Source organism: Silene latifolia, chromosome X, assembly GCF_048544455.1.
Source record: "Silene latifolia isolate original U9 population chromosome X, ASM4854445v1, whole genome shotgun sequence".
Lineage (NCBI taxonomy): Eukaryota > Viridiplantae > Streptophyta > Magnoliopsida > Caryophyllales > Caryophyllaceae > Silene > Silene latifolia.
The window spans coordinates 181670684-181675615 of record NC_133537.1 but is presented as its reverse complement, the minus strand read 5'-3'; positions in this window follow the sequence as shown (position 1 = coordinate 181675615).

Sequence of the window (4932 nt, the reverse complement as noted above, 5' to 3'; positions counted from 1 at the left end):
ACTGAGTTGCGTGTAAGAGGTTACACGGACGCAAGTTTCCAAACCGATTGGGATGATATGAAATCCCAATCCGGCTATGTGTTTATGCTAAATGGAGTAGCTGTTTGCTGGAAGAGCTTCAAGCAAAACGTTACCGCGGATTCTACAACAGAGGCTGAGTACCTAGCAGCGTCTGAGGCTGCAAAGGAAGCTGTGTGGATTATGCAATTCATGAAGGAACTAGGAGTAGACCATTCCGCCAAAGATCCGGTCACTCTATATTGTGATAACAGTGGGGCTATTTTTCAAGCCAAAAAGCCGAAGTCTAGTAACAAATCTAGACACATTGAAAGGAAATACCATATAATTAGAGATTATGTGAAAAAGAAGGAAATAGAGATTTGTAAGGTTGGGACAGACGATAATATTGCTGATCCTTTAACCAAGCCTTTATCAAAGGCTAAGCATGATGGTCATGTCGTCGCAATGGGATTGAGACGAGTACCAGAATTTCTTTAGATTATGGATATGTAATAATTGGATAGTGGATCATTTTATATATATATATATATATATATATATATATATATATATATATATATTTTTATATATATTATAATCGCATTCATTGTTTAAGCGTTCTTTTATGAATTCTTTTATTTAGTGTGACTAAATCTATAATACCTTGTTTATCTGAATAAGTTGTGGAGACAATGTTTGATAAGTGCATAATTTATATTATTTTACCCCCTATATTAGCTCCATTTTACATGTCATTTAGCACTTATCTTAGTGTTTTGAGCTAATATTTGTTATTCTAGTTGCAATTGCTTGTTTCTACATGTTTTGTAGGAGTTTAAGCTTTTAGGAGCTAAAATCCAACAAAGTTGCATGCTAGAGTGCAAAGGCTAAGCAAGACCAAGTATTGGACTAAGTGTATGAAGTTGCATGGGTTTTTGCATGAAGATTTAGTGGATTGAAGTAAAGAATTACAAATGAAGTCAAATGCATAGTCCAGCCCAAAATGAAAGTCCAAATTAAGGTGAAAGCATTGGATGCTAAGGAGCTTTAGATGCTAAGAATATAGAGCATTACCGGGTGATTAAGGAGGCATTAAAGCATGAACATAGAGATTCCTCAAGCAATTAATCGAGGAATTAAGAAAGAATGCCCGGACAACCACGCCCCCGATCGGGGCTGGCAACCCCGATCGGGGTTGACCCTCTCTAGCACTTTTACGCCATGCCCCTATTTTCTTATAAATAGGGGACTTAATCCGTCATTAGGGTCATCTTATTCTCACGTCTTATATACTCTACAATAGCCTTAAGCAATATTTTTCTCATTAGTTTTCATATTTAGTTTCAAGACTGTTAAGCATTTGGTTGTTAAACTTTTGGTTATTTATACAAGCATTTGGTTATACTTTGTTCTTTGCAATTCAAGTTTCATTTCCATTCGGTAATCCTAATTCTAGCTTGTTTAGTCTACGTTTACATTATAGTTATCACATAGTTTTCATCATTAGTACTTTTATACCACATAGTTTAATTTTATATTATATGCTTTACCATTTAGTTTACATCATTTCCATAGCATGTCTATCATTTCTCCTAACAAAGTTTGTAGTTTATACTTTAGTATGAGTAGCTAAATTCCGTGGTCTAGGGGCTAGGTGATACCCGTCGTGAGGTGTCAAAAATAAATTTATAATCTCCAACTACAACTATAGCTAGCGGCAGTCGGGTCGAACCACAAAGAGGCAGACGCAATTTCAAGTTGTTTAATTTCGGTCTAAGGTAACAGAAATGTGGGGGGTTTTGAGTTGATTTGATCTATAGCTAAGGCGATAAAAGACAATAAACTAAAAAGACGGATAAAAACAGATATTAAAGGGGTGCAAGGATGGTCGGTTCACTATAGTTTCAAGCGCAAAGAACTAAGCAGGTCTAAATCAAACACATGAGGCGGGAAAACAAGAGGTCCTCTTGGTCCACTCTTAACAAATAGCATCTTTCGATCTCGCTACAAGTCCCTAATATCACTAATACTGACTCTCGTCCTGAAAAGTGACTTATAATCTGAACTTTACCTATCTTTCGATCTCAGCATAGTTTAGTCATTTTAATTGGTGATCTAACAACTTTCCCTATCTTTCGATCTAATGGGTCAGTCATATATTAAGCATTCAACTAGTCGTATGCATTCGACTCGTCAAATTCAACATTTAAATCAATTAAAACGAAGGTAAACCTCACGTGGTCAGTCGATCGACCGGGTAGGGTGGTCAATCGACCAACACGCGATTAGGGCTCCCTAATTCTAGTGCCGCCTACACTATAATTCCCCTACATCCTAGCACAATTAAATTAGCTACTCATGATACTGATAAAAACAACAATAATCATAACGAAATAAACTATTGAATTCATGCTTGAAGTAATCAAATAACAAATAGCGATAAACGATAATTGGCTTTGGATACTAACTAGCAATTCTATATCTATGAACAATAAAAAAGCAATGGAACTGAAATAAGAACAGAGGAAATACCGAAATTGCAGAGAAAAGGATCCAAAAACCGATTGCAAAGGAGTAACTTTATTGACGGAAAATAAATAAACTAATGAACTGTGTTAAGAACTGTATGCTAAAAACTAGATACCAAAACTGAATAACCTAGCTTACGTTATATAGAATACAACGTATTTCTTATTCTAAAACCTAATGTACTATGGGCTTGCTATTTCTCGATCTTTTAATTCTCGTCTGAGTAGCGGTGTGGTCGATCGACTGAGGTGACCGGTCGATCGACTGCTCTGAGCTGAATAGTAGCTACTGGATCCCGCAGGTTGGTCGATCGACCGGGTAGGGTGGTCGATCGACTGAAGTAGCTGATAGTTGGCTTCTATAATCTCGTGGATTTGTCTTTTGGGCCTTGAAATGCGCACCAAGCTCGTTCCTTAAGTGAATTTTTCACGTCAAATGCAATGCAGGACACTCGGGGATGGATTTAGCTCAATTTCCGTTGAATTCTTCACATTTCTGCAATAATGTACAAAAACACGAAAGTAGACGGAAATAGGGGAAATGGTAGCTTAAACTACACAAATGAGCTCTGAAATGCGTGTAAAATGAGGTGTAAAACATCATATAAATGACACGCATCAAACTTCCCCAAACCAAACCCTTGCTTGTCCCCAAGCAAGAACTAAACTCGATCTAATGACCTAATGGAACGAGTTCAACCTCAGAGCGAATTACAACATGTAAAGCCTAAACCATTTTAATGCAATAACCAACAATCAATTAGCAATTATGAATCATGCAACCGAGTTATGAAGTTGTTAAAAACTGCTGAACCATCAATTATAGAGACCTATCAAATTGGACTCTCACGGGTCGCTCATATCACACATAAGCACAGGTGAATATATAAGAGGATAGAAAGAATTCATTTTGTAAAGACTCTCACCTAACTACGACCTATAAGAACATGCCTGCAATATAATATGAAAGTAATCTCTATGACCGTACATATGCATTCCAACCAACAAAAGACCATGACACATGCCGAGGTATATGTGGATATGTGAGGTATGTGTAAGAAGAGGCAAAATATTTACGGGAAAGTGGAGGTACAGGTGATCAAGCTAGTACCAAAATGGAACCATATGACAACATCCTTCTCCTTGCTCAAAATTCAATCGATTTGGTGCTATAGCAAGCACAAAACTCACAATCTCCGGTATAACAGTAATCAACCAACTCCCCATAAGATACTAATGCAACATGGGAGCAAAAATCGCCATAAGATAAGGATTTTGAATTATGCGAATTGATTTCCTTCGGAACCCAGTCGATCGACTTGATGTAGTGGTCGATCGACTCGGTAAACAGTACAAAACTCTTTTTTTTTCTTTTTCGAATCATTTTTTCTTTCTTTTTCTTTCTTTTCTTTGAACTTCTTTCCTCCTTCATTCTTTTTATCCAACAAAATCTCAATAAGAGCAAATGCTACCAAAAACCGAGTAACAATCCCAAGAACATAGACTACTAGCTTGACAAGGGCAGGCTAAATGTAGGATGTAGTAATGGGACAAAAAGGCTATTTTTGGCAGTGTGAAGCTTATGGGCAAAACGAATAAAGGGAAACCTCTACCACATGTGTCAACTAACCACAAACTGAATGCATACAGGTATTAAGCAGATCAAGTTCATATTTATGCACATTTATGTAACATGTCTCATAAGGAGTACTACTCACATCCTAGATAAACTGGTCATAGATGTCACCAGTTATAAGCTCTAAACCTTAGAAAATATGATGTAGCTTGCCAAAATTCTAAGTCAAGTCTCAAGTTCAACAAATAATTAACGAAAACTCGTAGATATGCACTTATACGATTCTACTAATAACATGTCAATTAGCACGGCTTAGGCAATAAAACAGATGCAAATGCAATGTCATCATTGAAATACTACCGTTCCGACTCGATCTATATGCTAAAATAAACGTGCATTTTTTTGAATTTTTATCGAATTTTTCAATTTTTTTTTTTTGATTTTTTTGTATTTTCTGTATATATGAGAAATGAAAAAACAATGCAAAACAAAAATGTAAACGTGAATGCAAGGAAGTAACATGCGACGCAAAACCCTTCCCCAAACCAAATCGCACAATGTCCCCATTGTGCAAAATCATGTAATGAAAGAAAAGAGAAACGGGAATTTGCGAGAAAATAAAGAAATATGACATGAAGTGAAAATCGGAAACTCACAAGACAGTAAGCGCAGCAAAAGGAAACCTCCCCAAACCAGCGAGAGCTAGGAGGTTTCAGTAGCTAGCAGTGTTACCCAAAAGTACCTGAAAGACAAACAAATATCACGCATAAAATCGAGAAAACAATAATGAAGCGGTAATTATGTGCACAATTGAGAAAATAGAAGAAA